Consider the following 10,835-nt stretch of genomic DNA (forward strand, 5'->3'; position numbering starts at 1 on the left):
TTATGATGTGTATATGTAGGTACATCCTTGGTAACAAATGTACTGTTCTGGTGAGTGATGCTGATAATGGGATAGGCTATGCACGTGTGGAATAGGGTATATGGGAAATTTCTATACCTTCCTGTCAATTTTGTTGTGATCTTAACACAGCTCTAAGATATAGGCTTAGCAAAACAGGGGAGAAATTGGATATATGGATCTGGAGCTCTAAGGGGAGATGTAAGATGGAGACTGGATTTAGAAGCCATAAGAAAACAGATGGTAATTAAGATCATGAGCTAGCCTTGGGAGACCACCCACTGAGAGGGTCCATGAAGAACTCGAGAGGTAACAGGAAAAGCAGGGGAGGGTGTGACAAACTCCGAGAGTTGCAAGAAAAAGGGTGTATGTCGGGTATGTGTTCCTAAGAAGTCAAGAGGAGAACTGAAAATTATGTGTTAAGTTTAGTAACATGGAAGTCATCAGTGACATGACCCTGGCAAGAGTTCTTTCAATGGGCGAATAGAAGTGAAAGTAACCTTTTTTCCATTTTCTCAAGAGATTTGACCGTGCAACTGTAGCTGGAGAGGAGTAAGGGGGTTAAAAGAAGGATTGTGAAGGGTGCCTGGCTGGTTCAATCCATAGAACATATGACTCTTGATCTTGGGTTGTGAGTTTGAGCTCCATGCTGGATGTAGAGATTACTAAAGAAAAAGAGAGAGAGAGAGAGAGAGAGAGAGAGAGAGAGAGAGAGACAGAGAAGGATTTTGGTTTCCTTTTAAGATGTGAAGGATTTGAACATATTTAACTGATAATGAGATGGATCCATCTGAGAGGAGGTAGGTGAATATGCAAGAAGGAGAAAGGGGAGGTGGGGCAGAGTTTACTGAGAAGGTCAGTGGATGGGCTCCAAAACTCAGATGTAGAAGTGGCTTTACAAAGAGGGAAGGAGAACTGGTTGCAGAAGATGTAGTTAGATTTCTAGCTGAGGCAGGAGAAGTTAAAGAATTGGTTGGGGCAGATATAGTTAGATTTCTAGCTGAGGCTTTTAGTAAATCAGTGAAGGACGAGGTGAGTGGCTGGAAGTTTTAGAATAGGTGAGTGAACTGGGTGGAGACATGTCCAACAGTGTTGAGAGAAAAGTGTCGCCTTATGAATTTATGGTGAACTCCAGGTATCCAGTTGGTGTGACCTCCAGCGGTGCCCAGTGGGGAGAGCAGATGGTTGAGCGTATCTAGGGGGAGGTGATGGAAGACAGGAAGGTAAGGCATTGAGAATATTGCCAAGAAGGATGCTGAATTGATGCCTTTTGGGATCTACGCTGGAAAAGGAAGGCTGGAACAAAGAACTGGATTAGGAAAAAATAAAAGATGACGAGCAAACCTGAGTTCACTCGCTCTGTGAATGTTTCCCCAGTTGTCTTGGGGAGAAGAGATTCTCGCCAGGATGCCCCCCGGTTCTTCAGGCATCCATGGAGATATTACCCCTCACCCAAGGCAGTGGTTGTTTGTGTTTATGATGCTCAACAAAACTTTGCTGAACCTACTACATGCTGCCAAAGACTAAAGCAGAGTTATCAGAGCCATTCATAAATAGAATGATTAATCATAACCATAAGTCATAATAATGCTGAGTTTTTTACTTGCCAGGCAAGGGAACACACCAGTGAAGAAATTCACTGACATGGTTTCTGGGAGGAGGAAACTTGGGGTTTGTGTTTTAAGAATTAGGAAAAACAGGGGCGCCTGGGTGGCTCAGGCGGTTAAGCGTCCGACTTCAGCTCAGGTCACGATCTCACGGTCCGTGAGTTTGAGCCCCGCGTCAGGCTCTGGGCTGATGGCTCAGAGCCTGGAGCCGGTTTCCGATTCTGTGTCTCCCTCTCTCTCTGCCCCTCCCCTGTTCACGCTCTGTCTCTCTGTGTCTCAAAAATAAATAAAAAACGTTTAAAAAAAATTAAAAAAAGAATTAGGAAAAACAGGGGCAACTGGGTGGCTCAGTCAGTTAAGTGTCCAACTCTCGGTTTTGGGTCAGGTCATGATCCCACGGTTTGTGAGATCGAGCCCCGCACCCAGGTCTGTGCCAGAGCCTCCTTGGGATTCTTTGTCACCCTCTCTCTTTGCCCTTCCCCTACTCATTTTCTCTCTCTCTCTCTCAAAATAAATAGATAAGCTTTAAAAAAAAAAAAAGAATCAGGGGCACCTGGTGGCTCAGTCAGTTAAGCGTCTGACTTCGGCTCAGTTCATGATCTCACAGTTCATGAGTTCCAGCCCCGAGTTGGGCTCTGTGCTGACAGCTTAGAGCCTGCAGCCTCCTTCAAATTCTATGTCTCCCTCTCTCTCTGCTCCGCTCCCGCTGATGCTCTGTCTCTCTCTCCTTCAAAAATAAATAAAAACATTAAAAAAAAAATAAAAAAAAAATCATCCTCTCTTTAAAAAAAAAAAAAAGAAAGGAAAAACCAGTTTCAAGGTGGCTATGCTAATTAAATATTGACAATAGTACCCTGGATAGGATGGTTTAGAAAAAGTCCTATTGTTCTTTGGTCACAAAGGAGTCTTCAGTGACTGCCATTATGGGCCTAGCGTCTAGGGTCACATCAGCTGGTGAGAACCAGTTGAGGGGAAGCAGCATTCAGTTTTGCTATCTCCTCAGCAAGTCCTGCTCTTAAGTGAACACATTTTCTTTCACGGTACAGTGTGTTGTTCCATGCCCTGGAGAAGCAAAGGCAGTTCCTGCCGTCCCTGGAGCTTATAGCCCAGTGTGGAGGGCAGAAGGGCAAGAGCAGAGTAGGAAGAAAATAATGGAGGAGATCCAGGCAGCAGGAGGGACCACAAGAGGGTAGCTGACCCAGCACAGGGGCTGGGCCTCTGGAGACCGGTCTGGTGGAAGGAAATTACCAACGACTAGTGAGCTGGTGGAGGTGGGTGACGGTTTCAGTGAGGAGGCAGCGGGTGGTCCAGCCTTGAGGCTGGAGAGAGCCAAGCCTCACACGAGACCTGGATTTGGAGAGTCTGGGAGCCAGACAGGCTGGGCATGGGCTCTGGAGTGAGCCCATCTGAGTTAGAACCTGGTTCCCCTGCTTATTAACTGTGTGACCTTGGGAGAGCGACTTAACTTCTCCAAACCACAATCTCCTCCTTTGTCAAAGGGCAATCACAGCTGCACTTAGTCACAAGGCCTTGTGGGATCAAATTGATAATTGGTTTGAAAGCACACTTAGCATGATGCTAGGCGTGTAAAACACACTCAACAAATAGCAGCTATTATTATTACACAGGGTCAAAGAATGTAAGAGAAGGAAGGAATCTGGCAAAAACATGTAGTTCTACCTCCTTGTTTTTCAAAGAAATTAAGTGACATTCCTAAAGTGAGTTGGTTTCTAGATGAGCCGGTCCTGGAATCCGGGTGTTCACTTTCTCAGTCTCATCTGATGATAAAGAAGCAATATGCTTAGTGCTTGGGCTCAAATCCCCACTCTGATAAAAGATACTAAGTGACATTCCTAAGGTGAGCTGGTTTCTGGCCGAGCTGGTCCTGGAATCTGGGTGTTTCCTTTCTCGGTCTCATCTGATGATAAAGAAGCAACATGTATAGTGTTTGGGTTCGAATCCCCACTCTGCTACTTACTACTCCATGGCATGAGACACCACAGTAAACCTGTCTAAACTTCTGCTATAAATCGGGTTAAACACCTCATTACGTTGTGGGAACCTCCTGAGTAGATCAGCACCTACGTACCCAATTCATCATAATTCTCCTTATATGTTGAAACTCTTACGTAGCCAAAATCCTGGTAAAAAAGGAGGCTCTGCCCTGATCCCCTCCTTTTCAAGAAGGGATTAAACTAGATGACAGGCAGCTAGGACATCAGCAAGAAACCCAGCCAAGGCAGCTTCCTTATGCCTCCTTTGTGACCTTTCTTCTCATTAGCTAAAATGATGAAGCCGTCACACAGAAGCCAGGTCTCAGGTGAGCACCCCGGCAGACCACGAAATGGTCAAATTTCCCTATGCATCCTTTGGTTCGGGGAGTGGCCTTGGAGTTGGTTCAATGTAGTAGGTACAAATTCATTGCCGCAGAGTGAGATGTGGGAGGAAGGGGGAAAGGGCAGGAAGCTGTTCTGCAGCAGCTGGAACACTGGGAGAGGGAGAAGAGGGAGTTCACTGGAAGGAATTGTGGGGTTTGGTGACATGCAGTGGTGGTCTTACACGTCCTGCTCAAGAGCTGGGTTTGTTTTTCCCAGACAGTGGGGGGCCATGAGAGATTCTGGAGTGAGGGAGTGACAAGATTTGAGTGCCTTCAGGGGAGATAAAGCATTAAGGGCAGAGATGGATGATGACAGAAAGGAGACTGGAGAGAAGTAAGGGGATGGGAGAGCTGTTTCAGAAGCAGAACAAATGTGGCCTGATTGGGTGTGCGGCCCAGGAATACAGCAGGGTCAAGACTCCACTGAGGTTGCGGGTCTGTGTGATCAGACAGGTGGCAATGTCATCTTGTCCAAGGGTCCTGCTCGGAGTCCCAGGTTTACTCCACATGGTGTTTGGAGTGTGGGGGCCTCTAGGTAGGTCAGTACCTACGAAGATTATAATTCTCCTTGCACATAAAGGCTCCATGCAGTCAAGACCCTGGTAGAGAAGGAGTCCCCGCCCTGATTCCTTCCTCCCCAAGGTCTCTGCTGCCACTGGCCGGTACAGACTCTAACCCAGACGGTCACGGGAGCCTCCTGCTTGTCGTTTCTTGCCCCATTGTCTCTCCACTTCAATCTACCCTATGTGTTACGACTAGGAAAAGTAGTATCCTGCACATGTTACTCATCATAAAACTTTGATGGCCCTCTGCCGGCCTCAGTGTTGCTTCTCAAACTATCTGGGATGAAGGACCAGTTTTAAAAAACATTTCCAGTCCATCATGGGTCATTGTTTTCATAAAATACCCTAAAAGTTAATTTCCAGAAAAATGAGATAAAAAAGATGTAAAATATACATCCCAAATATTTATTATCAGATTCAATAGACATAAATTTATTCTGTCAAATTGCTATGGCTTTTTGCGCTCAGTTTCTGTATTTGTTATGGGTGGACAGGTGACTTTGCAGAGCAAAGTCACTGCCACCCACAGTGGCAATGGTCTACAGGACAACATTCCAACTCCTTATCCTCTTGTTCAAACCCTCTGTAGTCTCAGGCAAACTGCTCTCCAGGCTTGCTGGCCATTGGTCTCTCATTGACACACTCCACCATGTCAATCTGGCTTGCTCACTGTCCTTCAGATTCATCTTCAGCTTTCTCAGGCTATTTCATGTTCCCCTGGCCCTAGAATGTTCCATCCTGGCTACCAACCCTTGATGCCTATTTAAATTCTAACAGCAGCAGCAGCAGATGTAGATTGAGGATTTCCTAATTTCCAGGCCCTGTGCTTTTACTCATGATTTCACTGAATCTGTCTAACAGGTAGTTACTAACATTCGTAACATCTTTTATAAATCAGAGCAGATCCAGGGTTCTCGCTCTAACAACAATCATCGGCTGAGGAATGGTCACCTATCTGGGCCAGTAAGAATTCAACACCAATTTTTGCTGGAACAAGGGGGAAGAGCTCAGCTATAGAACATGGGTCTGGAAATGCCTGTGGTCATACGCACTACTGTAAGGGGACGGATGTCTGAAAGTGGTAACACACAGAGGAGACGGAAGCTGAGCGATGCAGGGACAGCCCCTGCCTCCAGTCCTGGTCTTCTTTGCTTATTCTAGTGGATGCTGGGATATGCCACCCGGTTCTTCACTGAGGACAAAAAACTTGTCCTCCAGCCCCTGGCACTGTTACCCTGGCAGAAGAGAGCCACCTATCCTGTGTCATGCCCCTTTCCAGGGCAGCCTATAGCTAATGATGGGTTGACCTGGGGATGTAATTGCTGGCCCTCTTGCCCCCAACCCAGGACAACTCTGAAGGGTCATCCCAGCTTAGAGCTCTAGGCAGGGTCTGCTGGGCTCCTTACTGCAACCGCACCGTGGCTCAGCTTCTCCCCTCTGCCCACCCTGGTGCTGCGGTAACCAGCCTGTTGCTAATATTCTCAGGAGGGGTGAGGAAATAGGGCTAATTGCTTTACATAGGAGAATGGACCACTGGGTATGGGGTGGAGCAGATTTGGAGAAGAGGAGGAACCACAGAACTAGAACATGGTTTGGGAAGGAGTTTCAAGAAGTCAGTGGGTCCAAAGCAGGATGGGGAGAACTTCAAAACCTTGCCACAGGAGAAACAGGTGAAGGAAGTGAAAATATTTGGTAGAGAAGGAGAGATTTGGGAAGATTATGACTGCATTCTTCACATATTTACAGGCAATCAAGTAGGGGCTGGATCAAACCCTTCTGCTGGGTCTTCCCTTTGACCCTCTACAGTTCATTCCCACACATTCAGATCAGGTCATATCGCTCTCCAGCTGAAAATCCTCCAGTGGCTTTTCACCATACTATTTATACTCTGTTTTATTCCTTTGAGAGAGACAGAGAGACGGGGAGAGAGAGAGAGAGAGAAAGAGAGGGAGAACCTGAGCAGGGGAGAGGCAGGAAGGGAATCTTCAAGCAGGCTCCCAGCACAGAGCCTGACATGGAGCTCGATCTCACAACCACGAGATCATGACCTAAGCTGAAATCAAGAGTCAGATGCTTAACTGACTGGGCTACCCAGAAGCCACTTGCCATACTATTTATAGAACACAAGTGTCTTTTCAATGACCTGGAGGTCTTTCCTAATCTGGTTCTTGCTTTCACTTTCCCACCTTATCTCTAGTGTATCTTCTCCTCACTTACTCTTCTAGCTGCACTGGCCTTCTTTTTGCTGTTCACTGTATACACCAGCCCATTGCTACCTCAGGACCTTTGCACCAGCTTCTCTCTTTGGCTGTTCTTCTATGAGCTCTTTATTCACTCCTTTCCCTGTTTTGTTCAGTCTTGAACCAAAGGTTATTTCATAAGAAATATTCCCTTAACTAGTTCCTACCTCATTGCCCTGTTTTGTGTCCCTCCTAGGACTCTGCTTCCTGAGATGGTTTTGCTACACCAGCCCATTGCTACCTCAGGACCTTTGCACCAGCTTCTCTCTTTGGCTATTCTTCTATGAGCTCTTTATTCACTCCTTTCCCTGTTTTGTTCAGTCTTGAACCAAAGGTTATTTCATAAGAAATATTCCCTTAACTAGTTCCTACCTCATTGCCCTGTTTTGTGTCCCTCCTAGGACTCTTTGCTTCCTGAGATGGTTTTGCATCTTTGCTTCTTATGTGATTCTGTCTCCTGACTATCTCTCATAGAGAATGCAAACCTGACATGAAAAGAGATATGTCTGTCCTCTTCACCACTGTACCTAAAGCATGTGGTTTGGTTTTGGCACACGGCAGGTGCTCATAACTACTTGTTGAGTAAAATAATGAATGAGCACAGGCTTCAAAAGTAGCTCTAGAGCTGAGAGGTGGACAATCTGTAGAGCAGACTTTTGAAGCTGTAGCTGGCAGGCTCAAAGCCTCACCATGGAGGTGAATGTCACTTAGCAGGGAACCAGTAGGCCACTGGGAATGTGGGGTTTGCAGTCAGATAGATCAGGGTGTACATCTTGGCTCTGCCACTTCCCAGCTGGCCACAAGCCTCGGACAGGTTCCTTGACCTTGAAAAGCCTCAGTTCTCTCATCTGTAAGGATAGGAGTACGAGCTGAAGCCACTCCCTAGGGGCACTGGGATGACTAAACTTGGGAAGCCCTCAGTGAGTGCTGGGCACTTAGCAAGTGCTCAATAGATGTTAGCTCTGCAGTTTGGCTGTTCAGTTTCTGTTGCTTCGAGATTACTGGTCCTACTGCCATTACCTCCATGAGGCCACAAGAGCTGGGGACTCACATGGGGACCGTGCTGCCACAACCCCTTCCCAGGCAACCAGCCGATATTTTGTTCCCTGTCACACTAACTGCCCTGGGGGCCGGAAGAAGCAAGCAGAAGTTCCCTGGGTTCAGGGGTGGGGGTGGGGGTCGTGAGTTACCATCTAGACTGTAACTTGTCCACTTCCTGCCACTGACACAAACCAGAGCTGATCTCCTGGGGTTGGAGCCAGGTGAGGAAACAGTGAGCGGTTTCTTCGCAGGACTTCTAGCTGTTACAAGAGTCCCAATATGGCACACGTTACTCCAATCTGCGCTACTGTGTGAAGCTGAGTGTGTTTTGTGATGAGGCAGCAGGAGAAAGCTGGGGTCCTACTGGGAGCAGCTCTGCCACGGGGGGTGGGGGGGTGGGGGGGGGTGGAACCGGGAGGGAGAGGTCCTGTGTGTAGAGGAGCCCACCTTCCGCTGGTCCTGCACCTTCCTTCCTCTGGCCAACACACAGGTGACGGGTTTATGCATCCTGACCCAGAAAAGAGCTGGTCACAGTCAGCCAACGTGACAGAGGGGACACTATTGCAATAGGTAAATACAGGCTGAGGCTATCATCTCTATGTCCCTTCTGCCCCTTTGTGACGGCAAGGGAAATGTCTTTCTTCTGTTCAGATGACAACAGCAGCTGACACTATCCACATAAAGGAGGAAACACCTACACGGCATGCGCTCACGGCAGCCTGGGCACGGTTCTGCAGCACTTCGCCAGCGTCGCTTGTATAACCCTATGCGGTGGCCAGCATCGTTACCCCCCATTTACAGATGAGTGAAATGCTCCTCAGCGAGGTTAGGAACTTGCACAGGCTTATGCCACCGGCGACGGGCAAGGCCAGGACGGTAACCCAGACGGTCTGGCTCCGGAGTGCGTACTCGATCGCCATGCAAACGGGCCTATGTCTAAGGGGGATGGTTTGCCTTGTCCACGGTGGGCTTCCCGTCACTGTGGTGACAGTCTGATAGGAAAAGATACGATTCAGTAGGCAGAGAGGGAAAGGACAGACCTGAGGTCCCTGGGTGGGGAAAAACACATAGTTTGGAACAATGCTGGGAGGGTCTGACCACAGCAAACCCCCTCCGGCGTCAGGTTCCCCTTAAGAATGTAACAGACACCACCTACTCCCCCTCACGTTCCCTCAGGAATTTGACGAAAGACCTAACTGAAAACAAGTAGACCTTAAAACGTAAGACCCACAAGGAACGGGCCTCACGATGAGAATGAGCCAATCGGGAATGGACGGCCACAGATGCCCCCTCCCCCCCTCAAACGAGCCAATCAGGAATGGACAACCCAGTACCGAGAGCTACCCAGTCAGTAAGGGTAGGACCTGAGAAGGAAAAAGGGGGAAGGGAAGGGGACATGACCAGAACCTTATGAAACAAGGACCCTCGCCTGCAGTCCTCAAGCATTCACTTTCGAATTGCCCTCTCTCTGTAAAGAGAGCTTTCATACTATTCTTCCTTTCTGATCTTATACCCGAATAAACTTGTGCCTGCTGCTCATTTGGTGCCCACCTCGTCATTCTTCCAAGTAGCGAGACAACGAACGCTGGGTATTGCAGTAAAAAATCCTTCAACGACAGGGGTCAGCAACCGAGCTAGACAGAGAGGTCTCTGGCGTGTATTTAGTGTATCCCCTGTGTCTGGCTTGGAGCTGAGCACTCTGGCAACAGCCTCTCACGTCATGCTCCTGACACCCCTGCCAGCTAAAATGGTCATCTCGCTTACCAGGCAAATATACTGGAATTAAAGAGATTGGGTAACTGGCCTAGGTCTCTGGGCTGGTGAGGCTGGAGCTGGGAATCCAGCAGGCCTGACTACCTCAATCCAGAGTTCTCGAGCACTCCCCTGGGCCAGTTTCCAAAGGATTAAACATCAGAGGCACTGGATTGGACCAGCTGACTTCTGGGGTCCTAGCTAACGTGAGATGTCCCGGGGGCTAAGTTTCTGACACAGAACCCCGCAAACCCTTGAATGGAGGTGCTATAGCTGGTTTCTAGGCCAAAGAAGTAGTCGTTACGTTTCAGATATTATATTTAAGTATTTCGCTTCCCAGCCTTTTTTCTCAGTGAAGGCTTCCTTCGCTACTCTGTCTAACCCTTCACCCTCAACATTCCCTGTCTTGGTTTCCTATTTCATTTTTCTCTACAGCTCCTATGGCTCATCTAACATACCCATCTATTGTTTATGTTTTATCGTCGCTGTTAAAATGTAAGGTCAAAAAAAGGCAGGAGTCTTGTCTGTTTTGTTCAGGCTCTGTCCCCAGTGCAGCACAGGACAGTGCCTGGCACATAGTAGGTGTTCAATGAATGTTGTTCCACGAATCAGTGTATGAACTGCCTGAAGACAAAAGCTCGTGGCTACAAAGAGATCAGGATGTGGTCTACTGAGTCTCTGGCCTCAGTGGGGGCATTCAGGAGGCATTTCCCTGTGTCGGCGACTGTTTTTTTCTGCCACACGCAGACACTGAAAACTGTGGTCTGCCGATAGCTCTGGGATTATAGGACTCCTCAAAGCCCGAATGAAGGAACTAGCCAGGGCCATCAGACAAGTGAGGCACAGGGAAGCCACTTCTCTGGAGGTTGGTGAGAAGAGCCAGATCACAGGCCCAGCAGGTTGGTAGAGGGCAGGGGGCAGGTTGGCAACCAGGCGGCAAGTGGGGCGGCGAGCGGCAGCCGGTAGGAGCGCGAGCGCAGACACCCGCAAGTGGCCTACAGCGCGCACCCACCAGCCCGCCGCAGGGAGCACTAACGTAACCTGCCGAACTTCCGTTTTATAACGAGGGGAGGGGTGTTCAGGGCTGTACCTCGTGGCAGGATCGTTGCGGGGACTCGCGGAGATCGTGCAGGTGGCCCTGAGCCCCGCTCCTCAATGTCGGAGGCCTTGGGCAGGCGGCGCGCAAGCGTGGTGAGGCGACGGCGGAGGAAGGACAGGTGGTGGCGCCTGGAGGCAG

General features: G+C 48.7%; 1 long non-coding RNA gene across 6 annotated transcripts in view; it reads right to left on the bottom strand.

Moving 5' to 3' along the window:
* The window catches only part of LOC106971480 (uncharacterized), a 41,329-nt gene extending 30,506 nt beyond the window's left edge, over window positions 1-10,823 (bottom strand). For all 6 annotated transcript variants that reach the window (XR_008291211.1, XR_008291213.1, XR_008291212.1 and 3 more), the window contains exons 1-2: window positions 10,689-10,823; window positions 8,545-8,838 (exon numbers count right to left, since the gene is read on the bottom strand). This is a non-coding gene — a long non-coding RNA (uncharacterized LOC106971480). The remainder of the gene's footprint in view (window positions 1-8,544; window positions 8,839-10,688) is intronic.
* Between the last annotated feature and the right edge of the window lie 12 nt (window positions 10,824-10,835).

Source organism: Acinonyx jubatus, chromosome D4, assembly GCF_027475565.1.
Source record: "Acinonyx jubatus isolate Ajub_Pintada_27869175 chromosome D4, VMU_Ajub_asm_v1.0, whole genome shotgun sequence".
Lineage (NCBI taxonomy): Eukaryota > Metazoa > Chordata > Mammalia > Carnivora > Felidae > Acinonyx > Acinonyx jubatus.